Raw genomic sequence first — 17426 nt, 5'->3', positions numbered from 1 at the left:
CCTGCACCCCTCGACCGGCCTCCTCAACTCGCTGCTCGATACCCCACGAAAGAGCCCCGACCACCACCCCCTCAGGAAGGATGGCCTCGGCCGCAAACTCCCCCCCCCGGAGCACCGAACAGGCGAGAGAGGGCATCAGGCTTGGTGTTCTTTGATCCCGGCCGGTACGAGAGGGTGAAATTGAATCTGGCAAAGAAGAGCGCCCAGCGGGCCTGACGCGAGCTCAGCCTCTTGGCCGAACGGATGTATTCTAGGTTCTTGTGATCCGTCCAGACCAGGAAGGGCTGCGCTGACCCCTCCAACCAATGACGCCACTCACCCAAGGCCAATCGTACCGCCAGCAGCTCTCTGTTGCCGATGTCATAGTTACGTTCTGCAGGGCTGAGACGACGAGAGAAGAATGCACAAGGATGAACCTTCCCATCATGGAGGGAACGCTGAGATAGAACTGCGCCAACCCCAACGTCAGAAGCATCAACCTCGACAATGAACTGGGCCTCCGGATCTGGAACCATCAGAATAGGTGCAGAGACAAAACGGGACTTTAAAATGTCAAAGGCTACCTGCGCTTCCCGGTTCCACCTGAAAGACACCTTAGTGGAGGTTAAGGCTGTCAGCGGTGCAGCTATCTGACCAAAATTCCGGATTTAACGCCGTTAGAAGTTGGCAAAACCCAGGAAACGCTGCAGAGCCTTCCGGGAGTCAGGGACCGGCCACTGGGCAACAGCTTCAATCTTAGCGGGATCAGGCTTGATCCCCTCCATAGAAATAATATGGCCAAGGAACGTAACAGACTCAGCGTGGAATTCGCACTTCTCCGCCTTGACAAACAACTGGTTCTCTAGTAACCGCTGGAGAACCCGTCTGACATGCTGGGTGTGTAATTGGAGAGAAGAAGAAAAAATCAAAATATCATCCAAATACACAAAGACAAATTGATTAATCATGTCACCCAACACGCTGTTGACGAGTCCCTGGAAAACGGCTGGAGCATTGGTCAGACCAAACGGAAGAACCAAGTACTCGTAGTGTCCCGAAGGGGTGTTAAATGCCGTCTTCCACTCATCCCCCTCCCGAATGCGCACCAAGTGGTAGGCGTTGCGCAGGTCTAACTTGGTGAAGACCCGAGCTCCCTGTAACAATTCAAAAGCAGAAGACATTAAAGGTGGGGGGTACCTGTTCTTGATAGTAATGTCATTCAAACCTCTGTAATCAATACAAGGGCGCAGGGAGCCGTCCTTCTTCTGAACAAAGAAAAACCCTGCACCAGCGGGAGAGGAGGAATGGCGGATGAGCCCAGCCTGAAGTGACTCACGTATGTACTTGTCCATGGCCTCTCTCTCTGGACCTGAAAGGGAATATAAACGACCCTTAGGCGGAGAAGAGCCCGGGAGGAGATCAATGGCACAGTCGTAGGGGCGATGCGGAGGTAGCGAGGTGGCCCGGGCCCTACTGAAGACCGCCCGAAGATCATGGTACTCCGCCAGAACACCAGTCAGGTCAGAGGGATCCTCCTGAGGAACACAAGACACAGAGACAGGACAAAAAGCAGCACCCAAACATGACACGTGACAAAACTGACTCCAGGCTAAAACAGAATTATAGACCCAATCAATGTGGGGATTGTGCTTGTGCAACCATGGGTGTCCCAGAACTAAAGGAGCCTTAGGGGAATCAATAATAAACAGTTCAATCCGCTCATGATGACTGCCAGCAATATGGAGGTCTATCTTGGGAGTGACGTGGGTGATGGTGGTAAGGGGACGGCCAGCTAATGACCATGCTGAAACGGGGCTAGCCAAAGGAACAAGCAGGATCTTCCAACGTTGAGCAGAGGCAGCATCAAGGAAGTTCCCCTCAGCCCCTGAGTCCACAAGGGCGAGTCCAGTGTGTGAATGACTCTAGAAGGAGAGTTGGAACGGCAGCTGAGTGCGTGTTGCAGGAGAGCTTGAGCTGAGAACCGTGCCCACCAGGACGCTCCGCCTCACTGGTGGACCCTGGCCCTTTAATGGGCACTGAAGGGCGAAGTGGCCTCCCTTGCCGCAGTATAGACACGCCCCCGACAACAGACGCTCCTGCTTCTGCTGTGGTGTAAGCCGTAGACGACCCAACTGCATGGGCTCCTCCTCCGAGGGCTGTCGGCTGGCTAAACTGGCTGAAGAGAACTCTAGGTGGCGCCACGGGGCGGGTGTTTGCCGTTGTTTGCGGCGCCGGCTGAGACGACCCTCAATGCGGAGCGCGAGACTAATGAGCCTATCCAATTCCCGCGGGAGCTCTATGGCCGCGAGCTCATCCGAAATGGCGAAATCCAACCCCTCAAGAAAACGAGCGCGCAGCGCGCTCTCATTCCAGCCGCATGCCGCATATAAAGTCTGGAACTGGATAGCATAGTCAGTCACGGAGCTCCTCCCCTGAGACAGTCGTGATAACTGGGCCGCCGCCTCGTCACCCTGAGCAGAGCGATCAAACAATTTGGCCATCTCTTGACTGAAAACCGCGAAAGTGGCACAACAGGGAGCCCGCGATCTCCAAACGGCGATACCCCATTCGCGGGCACGGCCCGAGAGGAGTGTAAGGACGTAAGCCACCTTGGTCTCTTCATTAGCGTAACGCCGGGGCTGCAGAGAAAACACCAGCGAGCATTGGGAGAGAAACGCTTGACAGGCGTTAGGATCGCCATCGTAGACCGGCGGATTGTTGGCATGGGGTTCGGACTCGTGTGACATACCGGTGTGAGGAACGTTGCCTCTTGCTGAAGATCGTCCACCCGTGTGAGGAGTTCGGAGACTCGGGCACTGAGAACTTCCACATCCAGCGCGGTGGTGTTGAGCTGAGTGGCATGCTGCCCGATCAACACTCCCTGTTGAGCGAGAGCCGCGCGAAGCGGACCAGATCCCGCTGAATCCATAATATGGTCAGACTGTTCTGTCAGGAGAAAGCAGGCTGGATTCAGGTGCGGGTAAACTCAAGGCTTTATTCACAAAGCGGAGACAGAGAAGAAAGAGTCACGCTCCACAGGTTTCACTCGCAGTGACAGGATGAACAGCAGATGAGTCACGTTTCAAAGGATTCACTCGTAGTGACAGGATGAACAGCAGATGAGTCACGTTTCACAGGATTCACTCGTAGTGACAGGATGAACAGCAGATGAGTCACGTTTCACAGGATTCACTCGTAGTGACAGGATGAACAGCTGAAGCTACTAGGAGCTCTGGGCTTGTAAGAACTAGAGCAGAGAAATAAGCCAAACACACTGGAGCCTGAGGACAAGACACGACAGGGTGAGTACAAAGAACTGCTAGATGATCGGAGCTATAGGAACGAATAACAACAGTCTGACAATAGACAGAGAAACACAGGGAATAATAAAGGGGAAAAAATTAGAAGGACATCGAGAACAGGTGGCGAGCAATTATGGTTAACAACGGGGAACAAGGGAGGCGGGGAAAACACAAACAGGCAGACGTGGTGAGCTGTCACCATCCCAGCACACACACCCACACCAAAAAGACAGGTGATTAGCCCCGAGACCCGACACAATTCCTGATTCTTGTATTTTGAATCTGATTATTTTGCTGAATGTGCTTTTGTGCTGGCACCTTGGCTGGTTTAGGACTGTTATGGATAAATAAAGATGACAATTAAACAGCCCATAGGTGGCAGCAAATCCCTGTTTTAATAAATGATTCATTGAATAATTCAAATTAAACATTCGTTCAAAACAGCAGATTCAATTACAAATGAAACAACTGAATGGATATGGAAGTAAAATAATGACTTATGTCTTTGAAACAAAAAAGCATGCTGCATAGCACTAACTGAAAAATAATGCATTGCATTAACAGTACTTGCATTTTAATGCCTTGAATTTCCAGGGCTTGCATTGTTAGGTCCTGAAATTGTATATAGTTGTTCATTTAAGCTGTGAATATTTCAATTGAAAATATTTCACACACCTTTTTATAATTAAAAAATCAATAATTCATATTCACGTTCCAGAATTCACTTCCAAAATATTAAATCGGTTAAAAAATACGATGTATAATATTCGACAGGCAAATTTCTTCAGTTTAAATTTTCAGAATATACCTAGATTGTTTTTAACTAATTTTTTTATGTTAATATAAATGTTAATATATGTTAATATAAATTGGTTGCATATTGTTAAAACTAATCATGGTATTGGTATCTTTGTGTGACTGTCGACTTTATAGATCAGTGGTAATGGAAATCAATTATAAAGAAAATGCAGCACATTGGATTCTTTTTGACCCAATTTGCTTGCCTGTATATAGTTTGCATAATTTTTTACAGTACCGAGTTCTGATTGGCCAATCACCATTATTTAGTTCATGAATTATTATAAGTAGAGAATTTTTATATTTAATTTGCATGATAAATTTGACAAAATACACATTATTGATCTAAAGGGGATGGTTTCAAAGGAGGGATGCTTTTTGTCATTTTTTCCACCAGGTGATGCCACCCGGAAACCCCCATCAAACAATCATGATTATCAGTTCAGTGCAGCTCAGAGTTGGATACTCACTGAGTTGGATACTCACTGATACTGATAACATTTCTATTTTGCCCATTTATGCAGACCTGAGTAAACAACTACGATGTGATAGTATGTCTTACTCCACTTTGTCATGTGAACCAATGCAATAATTTGATAGATTGCACAAGCATGCGGCACCCTGGACCAGATTAAGGCCATCCATGTTGTTGAGGCTCTTCCTCTATGTCTGTAATCTGATCAGTTCAGATAAAATCAGGTCTAACGCTCTGATGCACTCGCCAACAAAAAACACTTCCTTTCTTAGAACACAACACAAATATTTATCCCATTTTCACCTTGCGAATACAAGACTAATATTTGCAAACAGATTAGACAGGGGATTGGCATTGCTGAAAGGCCCTATAATAGAGATCAGAGAAAACAAATATGAAATATTTTCATATGCATGCGTATATAAATCATTCCAAGCCAGTTCTGTTTAGATGATGAGGCTTAAATAAGTGCAGTATGGATGCATGGGCTACTTTAAAGAGATAGCTTTGGTTAGCTAAGCTCTATTAATCTTGTTATGGATGACACAGGCTTTGCTCCATACAGAGGAAAGCAGAAGGTAGCGGTGATATGCTAATGAAGATGACAGCTAATGCACGCTGATGATTTATTTCTAGATCAGAGAGGCCTGATGAAGCTTCAGTCACCAAAGACTTTCAGTGGGACTGCAACAACAAACAACTGCGCAAAATATCAACACTCCTATAATCTTCTATGACTCCATCAGAATCATAAATGGTATGCTTTATTTATAATTGTATGGTCTACTCCATCACATTTATTAGAAGTCAGTGTTAACAGAGTACACAAATGTGGATGAAAAATCACAAGATTTCTCAAGAATATCCCCAAGGATTTTATTTTACCACATATTTAAAAAAATAAAATCTGGATATTATGCTCCATTTAAGTATCTGAATATCTGAAAATCTGAATATTACATTCCTGTACTAATATTTACATACTTTTTTTATATAAATGATATTTTAAGACAAACTGCACTGACATGAAAAGGCACACATATTTTCAAAGCAATTTGTTCTGCAATTTGTGAACAATATTGATACATTATAGCATCTTTGTAATTTAATTATTTTTGTTTAAATAGGCCTAACATTATTTTATACAGATGGCATTTGGGAAAGAAAAATATATATTGTGGCCACAAATTAAGAATTTTTAGTAAATAGTGGCAGTTTGTTCCCTTGATTTAGTAAATTGTGACAACATTCTACATTGTTCCTTCCTATTAATTAATTGAACAAATTACAAAAAAGCCATGATTTGTTAAAATTAAACAACTGATTAATAACTAAGACATGGGAATGTTTCATTATTTGCCTCAAACAACGATGGAACAATTTCTTAATTTGTAGAAATATTTTTAATTCATGGCCACGATAAATATATTTGTGTCCAAGTCATAATTCTAAACTTTAACCTAAACATATTGAACATGAATTAACATCAAAAGGTAGGCTATTTTATAAGAGAGCCTACAGTACAACAGTTTCAAACTGCGGAAAATGTGTAAAACTTGTAAACACACGTAATATACATTCACCTCATTTTGATGTAGGCTATATAGACCACAAACAAATTGAAATCTTTGTCAAAAAAATGTTTATTGCATGAATTTCAGGTGAGAAGAAAAAAAATAGGTACTGTTATACTGTTTTACTTGCATCCACCGCTAGGTGTCAATGCAACCTACAAATGAGAGACCGATTACTTTGCTTTCTTGGGTTGTCACTTTGAAAAAAATACTGTTTGATTTGAGTGACAAGTGTTCATCGAATCGATTGTAAAATCGATTTTTCATGTCTAGATGAATTTTATACAGCAAATAACACCAAATTTAGGTGAATCCACGGACAACAGGCAGGACGAATGTAAAGATTCAATATATTGGTAAAGACAAATATTTCTGATGATTTATTGGCGTGAAGTTACGTGCACAATGACAAACAGGAGTGCAACATTCTCGAAAAAAATATGCAGAGTGGACTGCCATAATACAAAAAAATTACTGCAGGCTTCAACATGGCTGTGTTTACGATTAGAAATGTCAACAACAACAACAAAAAATCGCATACGTAGGCGATTCTAGGCCAAATCTGTATCTGTATGCATGAGACTGTTTGAATACCAGCAGAATTCACATTTCTGTTGTAAAAAGAGAAACACTGTGCAGAAGTATTATTTGTTGTTATGCGTGTGTGTCCGAAGCTGCAGTTGCTGTGTGACGTGTGTCCCAAAAAAATCAATTTCCTATTTTCGTTTTCAAAACTTGTGTTGGTTGGTCCAATCGATTCGTGCAATAGATTTTCGAAGTTTTAGACTAGACGGGAGAAGGGATGGGAAAAGATCTGGGCACAGTTTTTCCCGAACTTCGTGCCAAGTTAAAGCGGTGTTGAGCTGTTTTAATGAAATTTGTCCTAAATTGACAGGGTCGGTCGGGTTACGGCAAACAAGAATATTTTTAAGTGTTCCTGCAGCTCAGTTGGTAGAGCAATGCGATATCAAGCCCAAGGTTGGGGGTTCGATTCCCCGGGAACACATGATAGATTAAAATTGATAGCCTGAATGCACTGTAAGTCGCTTTGGATAAAAGCATCTGCTAAATGCATAAATTTAATTTAATTTAATTTTAAGGATGGCCTCAGTTAAAATGTCTATGCATTCATACATGGTTACCAAGTTTTAATTATAATTAATAAAGTTCTATCATTAAATGATACGTGATTATACAGATTTCATATTATATATACATATATATCATATTTATAAGATTGTACTTTCAGGTATTTAAAAATCTGTGCCATTTAAAAAAAAAAAACTTAATGTTGTGGCAGTTTTTTCTCTGTGGTATTGAAAATGGTATTGAATATCGATATTTTTCAAGGTATCATATCGAAGTTTGAAATTCCAGTACCGTGACAACACTAATTTACAGTACATTTAGTCATTTAGCAGACACTTTTATCTAAAGCCACTTACAAATAAGGACAATGGAAGCAATCAAAAACAACAAAAAGAGAAATTATATATAAGTGCTATAACAAGTCTCAGTTATCTTAAACACAGTACACGTAGCAAGGGCTTTTAAATATTGTAATAAATAAAAAGAAAACAGATAGAATAGAAAAAGATTAGAGCAAACTAGTGTTAGAGGTCTTATATATATATATATATATATATATATATATATATATATATATATATATATATATATACTCAAATAATTGTAAAATAAATGAAAAGAAGATTAGAAAGGTAGTTAGATTTTTTTAAGAATAGAATTAGAATAGTGAGTGAGAATAGTGAGTGTTAAAGTTAGAGGGTCAAATAAAGATGGAAGAGATGTGTTTTAAGCCGATTCTTGAAGATGGCTAAGGACTCAGCTGCTCGGATTGAGTTGGGGAGGACATGCCACCAGGAGGGAACATTTAATTTAAAAGTCCGTAAAAGCAGAGGTGGAAAGTAACGAATTACATTTACTCGCGTTACTGTAATTGAGTAGCTTTTTTGTGTACTTCTACTTTTTTAAGTATTTTTTTATCTGTAATTTTACTTTTACTTAAGTATATTTTGTTTGAAGTATTGTACTTCGCTACATTTTAAAACACATTAATTACTTCCCTGGAAGCTATGTCAGTAAATAATGGGCAGGAGGGCAAACTGGCGCTAAAATCACAAGAAAGATGCAGACGGACAAAACAGGCGTTAGTGGTGCAGACACCGCTGAAAACGAAACCCCGTCATATTCTGAAGTTGAACTCAAGGAAATGAAGTGAACCCCTGGCCATATGTATACTCTATTATGCTGTGTATGCTGTGCTTGCCTAGGGAGACCAAACTAGCAGTTTATAAAATCTCGACAAGACATCAACCCCACGTAAGCATATAGAGGTGAGCTAAATAATTGCGTCATTGAATTGGTGGTTAAAATGATGCTTTGACATTTTAGCAAGAGGTTTTGCACAAATTAGCCAAAAAGACTGGTGCGGAGTGTGCGATTTATATCGTCTGCGATAATATCATAATTGTTGTTTTAATGATGTACGCGCGCATTTAGAGTGTTCTTTCACTGTGTGATTCAGTCTGTTGAAATGCATTTAGAATGAAATCAATCAAAATCATTTAGAATCAAAATCACACAAAGAATGCTGTCTTTTCCTCTAAAAATCATAATCACACACACACACACACACACACACACACACACATATATATATATATATAGATCAGTGGGGATTTCTTTAAGACTGCAAGGGAAGCTCAGCTTCCCCTCTAATGTAAAAAAAAAAAAAACGGTCAAATATTTACTATTGTGTATTATGTATTGTGTTAATCAGCTACATGTCGGCTGACTCGATTTTCTTCTCATACATTCCCGTAGCGTCATAGTGCATTTCCCTGTTGAAGCCGAGCGTCCATTGACTTCAATGGGGCTGCTTTGAACAGTTTTTTTCAGTGCTCCGAAGCTAGACGGTCATTGGATAAATGCTGCGATTATGTCCCGCCCACGGACGCTCAGCGTCTCTGGAGGTGAATGAAGACTGGGTTTCCGCGTGATGATTGGAGGATCTGTCGATCTCCTTTTGACTGACAGCGGTCTGCACCATAAGAAGTCGGTGAAGCTGTTTCACGCTCAGTCCCATGATCGCGGATTTCTCAAGTGTATTCGAAAGACAAACTGCGGCAATATTTCTTGATATTTGTAAAATGCAGAACCACCACAAAATTGAATTGGTAACTAAGACAGATTGAAAATGTGCACTCACACACACACACACACACACACACACACACACACACACACACACACACACACACACACACACACACTATAGCCATCTAGTGGTTAAAGTGATTTATTACAATTTTTAAACTGAATTTCCCCAAAAATGGGCTTACATTAAACCTTATAAAATTATCCATGGTATCCCCATGTATGAAAGTTAGAAATCTGGGTCTTTTATGAAGTGAATTTTACCTGAAATGCTTTTTTCTTTTTTTGTAAAAAAAAAGCCTATTTAAATAAATATATATTTATTTATAGAAATGTAAAAGATTTAAATCCTCCAAAAACTGTACAAAGTTTAGTAAAAACATAAATGAACAGAGTAAAATTATATTTGTAAAAAATTTAAATATTTTACTATTACAAAATGAAATGTTATTGTCTGGGGTCAAAAAGACCCCGAGTGTCACTACAAATGAAGACCATCAGAGGGTTATAATGTAGGCCGAAAATGAGCTTCCCCTCTTTGAAAGACCAGCAGCCGCCACTGATATAGATCAGTGAAAAAAAAAAAAAAAAAAAAAAAAAAATATATATATATATATATATATATATATATATATATATATATATATATACTACAAATGAAGACCATCAGAGGGTTATAATGTAGGCCGAAAATGAGCTTCCCCTCTTTGAAAGACCAGCAGCCGCCACTGATATAGATCAGTGAAAAAAAAAAAAAAAAAAAAAAAAAAAAAAAAAAAAAATATATATATATATATATATATATATATATATATTTTTTTTTTTTTTTTTTTTTTTTTTTTTTACAACAGGACAGTAAACTAAGAGACTTGCGTTTTAGACACCATATTGCCGGTTTTTGTTCTATTTCTACAACAAAAATTTATTCCAAACACAGCCACCAAAGCAAAATTTTGCGTCTCTGAGCAACATGACAGTGTTTCGTTTCTGAATGAATCAACCATTTAAATGATTTGGTTCAATCGCAATGACTCACTTATTAACAGTGACTTGCTGACACATACTGGCCATTTTAATTTCACATTTAAAGTATCTTTTGATTTTTTTTTTTATAATTAAGTTTTTATAATTTCAAATGAGTATTCAACATTTTATGTCTGGCATATCAAAACATTATTCATGCATTTGTAACTGCAGGTTAAATGCATTCTTGTCCTGCACTAAACAGTGTGTAAATACATCTAAATGCCACGTCCGATGAAGCTTTTGCATTTCCTCTGTATTGAAAAGATGAGTTTGTTGATACTGATTTGCCTGGTAACAGCCCAAATGTTTTATTATTCTAAATAACTGATTCCTTTAATTAAAAACTACTAGTTTGAGATTAATAGGCCTATCCCAGGGGTGTCAAACTCAGTTCCCGGAGGGCCATAGCCATAGTTTAGTTCTAACCCTGCTCCAGCACACATATCATGTAGTTTTCAAATAAACCTAAATGATTAGATTAGCTGGATCAGGTGTGTTTAATTAGGGTTAAATCTAAACTGTGCAGGACTGTGGCCTGGAACTGAGTTTGACACTCTTGGCCTGTCCCATTTTTGACTCCCTCCCACTGTTTAAAATGTAACTAAGTAATTTTTACTCTGAGTAAATTTTAAATGAGCTACTTTTTACTTTTACTTGAGTTGATTTTTTAGACTGGTACTTTTACTTGTACTTAAGTAAAATTTCATTAATGTAATGGTACTTTTACTTGAGTAGAATATTTTTGTACTCTTTCCACCTCTGCGTAAAAGTGACTTTGTGCTTCTTTGGGATGGCACAATCAAGCGACGTTCGCTTGCAGAACGCAAGCTTCTAGAGGGCACATAAGTCTGAAGTAATAAATTTAGGTAAATGGGAGCAGGGCCAGTGGTGGTTTTGTAGGCAAACATCAATGCCTTGAATTTTATGCAAGCAGCTATTGGTAGCCAGTGCAAATTGATAAACAGTGGTGTGACGTATTCTTTTCGGCTCATTAAAAATTAATCTTGCTGCCGTGTTCTGGATTAATTGTAAAGGTTTGATAGAACTGGTTGGAAGACCTGCCAAGAGAGCATTGCAATAGTCCAGCCTGGACAGAACGAGAGCTTGAACAAGGAGTTGTGCAGTATGTTCCGAAAGAAAGGGCTTTTATGAAACCATTTAGACAAAAAAGGTTCTTCTATGGCATTGTGAAGCAGCTTTAATTTTTGTATATGACAACATTTACAGGATGCATTGAGGAGGAGCCCAAACTACACTCAGTGGCCTAATGATGCTTATGCTCCATGATATTGGTACAGATTCTGTGTAATAAACAATGTGTGACTGTATATTTCAAGCTGGAAAGTACATTTAGTTCCCACTCTAAGTTTCCCAGGTTATCTACAGGATAGATTAAAATGCTGATAAAGTCAAGAAAAGATGAGACATAAACACATGACAGTATGATTGAGATGTTAAAATGTAAAATAAAATAAAAGAAATAAAACAATTCTGTGGCACCTTAAAAAACCATTTGATGTTTTTTTAATAGGAGACAATGGCTCTTTATTAGATTTTTTTGTTTGGATCTCTGTGATATTATTAGATTAGAAAACTCATCTTTTGTCACTTCCTCTTGTTTCTAGTGATTTATTCCCTATTTTACCCTTGGTGGCCAGATCATTTTTCTACGTACAAATCTCGGTAGACCACATCGACCACCATCCCGTATAACAGTGCTGCAGACAAAGAACAACACACATTCACTGTGAACACAGAAGAAAGCCTCCATTCCCCAACACATACACAGAACTAATGGCATTATAGCCTCATTGGCCTTTGTACCCAGAATCTATTTCTATACACAGCTGTCAGTTTTCTCTTGCTTAAAGCAGTAGGGTGGCAAGATCAAAACAAGGCAATGGTGCCTCAGTGACAGCTCATTATCACAGACAAACACCCCCTAAAGTGACTCCCACTCGAACCTCTGCCATTTTACCTCTCCGCTTCTCCTGTCACTCTGACAACAACCACACTCTCCCCATCTCTGAACGCCAGCACTCCCGAATCCAGCATTCAGAACGTTTAGAGCTGATCATGACCTCAATGTGGCTGTTTTGTGATTTTATGCAGCTTCGATAATCTGGCTGTTTTGACTGGAATTGTTTCAGTTTAAGTCTCTCGCCAAATGTTTTCTGAATGCCTGCCCTAAAGCTTTTTACATCCCAGTGACTCTGTCCTCTGTGACTCAAAAATAGCTTCACAGCATCTGCAGAAACACTGCAAGGTTGTTTTAACCTGTGCGGACCTGTAATAAAATAATAACCTAGGGGGTCTGAGTTGTAACTTTTTAGTATTGGCAAACATCTTGAGCGGTCATCTGCTGTTTATCTCAAAGTTGGAAGTAAGGTCATGATGTGAACTAAAGGTTGAGAATTGACGTCATATCCAGTATCTAATCTATTTTGACATGTTTACATTCATCTCTTTGGGACACAGATCTATTGTGTTTAATTCTATTGTTTTAGCTGACATAACTCATGCACAACAGCTGGCCACCCAGGCCTGCAAATACTCCATACCAGTTAGAGTAGATACAGTGTACAATCTTCCACAGAAAACAACATGGATGATTGACTCACATAAATAATTCAACCTTGTAGTCTATGACATCAAACAAAGTCACAAAAGCTAGATAAATAAATATAGGATTATTCATTACTCAACCAAACACATATACTCTACCAGTCAAACATTTGAAATAGGTACTGTTTTTTTTTTTTAAATTTGAAGGAAGTTTTTTATACTCACCAAGGCTACATGTATTTGATAAAATATAATTACAATATAACAGATTTCTATTTGAAAATAACATAAGATGGAAAAGCTGAGTTTTCAACAGCCATTACGCCAGTCTTCAGAGTCACATGATCCTGCTAATTTGGTGCTCAATTATGTTATATTATATTACATTAGTTATTACTGCTGCAATAGAACAGCATTTATTAGAAATCTTTTTTTTCTTAATTTAAAAAATTATTATGTTTTGTTGTTTTGTTTTTTGTTTTTCATAGAAAATAATATTTCACAATATTCCAATATTTTATTGTATTTTTGATCAAATAAATGCAGCCTTGTTAAGTATAAGAGACTTCTTTCAAAAGCATAAAAAAAATCCTTAATTCCATTATTTCGACCAGTAGTGTACATAGCTTCCAATTTTCTTTTAATTCTATATTTGGAGCAGGAAATTCAGAGGAACAAACCAGATACATCGCTGCTTCTCCAGACATCCGTAAACAGCAGAATATTAGGTTTCACCATCTCAGCACAGTTACCATGTATCCTAATTACTCACATGCAAAGAACCACTGTATGACTGAAACGATCTTAACAACATCGGTCTCAAAAATGCAGCTTATAGTTTACTGCACTACTATAATTCACATTATCCAGCCTGCTAGTTGCATCATTTCAAAGAAAGCTCGGTTTTACTCAGAACTGCAAAATAACTCAATGAGTGTGATAATCCTTTTTACCCTTTCCAATTCCTTACTCAAACAGTCACGCAAGCTGTGGGAATCATTGCGCTCTTGCTGGCTTCTTGGCTTCATCTCATCATATCAAGGGTCTAAGCTCAGCAAGAGTAATTAAACAAGTCTGAAGGACTTACTGGCAGCCTGGCACCACATTCAACACAACAGACAGCCACAGGAGTTTTAGGATCGGTCCACAGTGCTGGAAAACATGCTAATTCCGATGTTATGTAAAGAAGGGAAATCAATGCTGCACATTTTGCACACGCTAAATACATTCAAACATAAGGTCTACATACAAGCAGTTCCTCAAAACTATTACATATTAAATGTGCAGTTTGTTAGAAGTACTGTAACATAAATACCCTATTACAAAGTATTCTTCCTTATATATGGTCTTGTCAGAATGATAAAACCATAGTTTCCCACACCCATATCCAAAAAGACTGCACTCGGCCCTTAGAGCTGCTGTGTGAGCCATAAATTGAATTATAGCACCACCAGCCAGTGGAAGAGGTGCTGCAGTTCAGTTACCCATCTACACCCTGTGAAAAAACACTAAAACACTGCAGCCAAAAATATAAAGCATTTTCATATCAAACAATATATCTTATATGTTGGTGTTTTATAAACTTAGAAACAACAATATACTGTAGTAAATTGCATTTCATTTCAAGTAATTCAATATAAATTTAGCATTTTTGTCAAAGTAACTGATGGAATTTGACTCAGCTTAAAATAAATTTGTATGGTATATTATTTTGAATTTAGATATAAAACATAATTTTGAAAAAGATTATAATTGATATTTTAAATAAAGTAATAAAATGTATGGATTTGAAAGAAATTCTAAAAGCTCAAGAGCATCACAAAATAAAGCATGCAGGATATACATTACTGTTTTGTTAATTTAACATTTTTTGGTTATAGAAAGGTTAATGAAGACTGATTATGACATTTCATACTGCTGTACATGCTTCAGGTGTATGGTAAATGACGATAAAACCTAAATAACAATGACAAGAATCCGTCTAAAAAAAAAAAAACCTCAATGTAGGTGTTCAGAATAATCAAACAGAGCTGCACACATCATCTAAATAACCCATTTTTTATTTATTTTCTCCTACAGCCTTTAATATTAACCCAGCATGCTTGAAATGTATAATTAAAACCATTTGCTAAAAGATGAAACTACAAATATTTCTCTTGCCTATTTGATCACGCACAAAATTCATTTTTAGGGAAAAACACAATATGAAATGCAAGTTCCAAACGCTCCAGTGAATGCAAGTACGACTTTTATAGGGAAAAAATTACATGAAATCTGAATGTACATACTGGGATACGCCTCCTATATCATCGACTGGATCTGTCCCAATTCTGAAGACTTACTTCATTGCTTCTGCTAGTCAATAGCTCACAAATAAACCCTCATGACACATAGAATGAAACTCTTAATGTCACCATCACTTATAACAGAGCAGATTACGGATATGGATGCATATGAAAGAATGGATTTCAATCTAGTCTTTCAACACAACCCCCTCCACCGCCCAACAACCACACAACCACATACACACAATCTCATCCATCCCATTATCCCATTGTCCCTCCAGATACTCTGAAAAGAGAACCGGACTCTCGGCACAGATTCCTCAAGGAGATCAAGAAGGGACAGTTCAATGTTAAAAGCCATACAATATTCAGACTGAAAAGTTTACCTAGCAGAAGGAACGCCAGTCCGGCTTGAAGCACCGAGGGTCAGAGGAACCGAATCTTCTCACTTGTCATTTTTTCCCATGTTGTGCTCCACTGGATTCACACTAAATTCAAAGGTGCGTGCGATATGAAGGCATCCAACTCCCCAAAGCACATATCCAAAGCCACTAAAATCCAATAAGGTTTTTTTTCTCCTTTCGACGTAACGGACAAATATCCCGAAAAACGTACCCTGAGGGACAGTCAAATTCCTACGCAATGTGCCCGACGCCCCTCAAGAAAGCCAAGTACTTGTTTTCCCCTCAGATACTCGGAAGCTCGTGCCATTCTCCTCCCGCCCGTCGACGCACCTCGCTCGAGCGCGAGCTTTCGTCCGCATTAAACCCGAGAAGTCAAATCAAATCTCAACAGAGACCTTCTCACCACCGCACTTTTACAAGTAACGTTACTTCCTCCCCGTTTAATCCACACAATCACTGACCGACTGCCTTCCGCGCCAACCTCCCATCCAAAGGGTACCAAAAGTGTCTTCTCAGACAGCGTACACTCTCCACGCGCGACTGAAGATGGATTAATAACTCAAAATGTCTCCGATAAGTCGCTATAACACACATAAGATGCTGGAAATTTAAAGGGAGGTCTAATTAATTGCACATGAAGCGGGAAGAGCGAGCAAATGCATCAAAACAGGTCGAGCTGTTTAAACAAACTAATTTTGCACCAGCCAGCCGCTGCCTGGGATCATCCGTATAACGACGGCTGTGCTCTCTCTCCTGCTGTTCGGATTGGGAGAGAGAAAGCAGGACGTCATCAAGGATTGGCTCAGATTGACGCTCGCAATACTTGATACGTGTGTCACTCTGCGCCTCTCAGCGAGAAGTGTTGTTGATTTAAGGCTCGAAGACAACGGAAAAGGTAAAGAAAACCACGGATTATGGCAAGCTGCTTTAGCGTTTATTGCTTAGGACAAAGTATCGATTATTACTTTTTTAGCCAATAAATTAACCAGTACTACGACTAAGGCTTTTTTAATTTCACAGGCTTATTTTTATTAGATAGGCTACTACTGAAGGGTTAGTTCACCCAAAAATGAAAATTCTGTCATTAATTACTCTCGTACCCTCATGTCGTTCCGAAACCATAAGACCTTTGCTCATCTTCGGAAAGCAAATTAACATTTTTGATTAAATCTGAGATCTATCAGACCCTGCATAGACAGAAATGCTACTGCAATGTTCCCAATCCCAGAAATGTAAAAGGAAAAGTTTACATTTATAAGAACATGTGTGCATGCTGAACATAAACAACGCTGATTACGTTGATTTCATTGATGGACTGTTTTATCAATGTCCTCCTTAATATGTTTCTGGGACGGGGAACATTGCAGTTGTGCTGCTGTCTATGCAGGGTCAAAGAGCTCTTAGATTTCATCAAAAATATCTTAATTTGTGTTCCAAAGATGAACAAATGTCTTATGGGTTTGGAACGACATGAGGGTGAGTAATTAATAACAGAATTTACATTTTGGGGTGAGCTATCCCTTTAAGGTGTGGTCACATTTATGTTGAATGGCGAAATTTTGTAGATTGAATCCAGTCATTGCAATAGAGAGTGATGGGTAGTTAAATTTTTTCCCCCACAGATTTCGCTCATGTTCATTGGTGTCAATGGTTCTACGATCAACTTAAGCTTACAATGCTTTTGGGAAACACAGCCCAACTTAAATATCCACACTGAAAAAGGAGCATGAGGTTTATCTGTCAATCAGATGCATGTGAATGTTGTGTTCATTATAGCAAGAGTAAGCTCCTTTACCATTTTCTTTCAGAATCATCTTTGGTCCAATTAATTTTTACAC

General features: G+C 39.1%; 1 protein-coding gene across 2 annotated transcripts in view; it reads right to left on the bottom strand.

Moving 5' to 3' along the window:
- lrfn5a (leucine rich repeat and fibronectin type III domain containing 5a) overlaps nucleotides 1-16350 on the bottom strand; it is a 66548-nt gene extending 50198 nt beyond the window's left edge. For both annotated transcript variants that reach the window (XM_059520008.1, XM_059520007.1), the window contains exon 1: nucleotides 15571-16350. The gene's annotated coding sequence lies outside the window, so the exon portion shown is untranslated. The remainder of the gene's footprint in view (nucleotides 1-15570) is intronic.
- Between the last annotated feature and the right edge of the window lie 1076 nt (nucleotides 16351-17426).

Source organism: Carassius carassius, chromosome 32 (assembly GCF_963082965.1).
Source record: "Carassius carassius chromosome 32, fCarCar2.1, whole genome shotgun sequence".
In the NCBI taxonomy this organism is placed as follows: domain Eukaryota; kingdom Metazoa; phylum Chordata; class Actinopteri; order Cypriniformes; family Cyprinidae; genus Carassius; species Carassius carassius.
The sequence above is the reverse complement of the archived record's forward strand: the minus strand, read 5'-3'. Positions and strand labels throughout refer to the sequence as shown.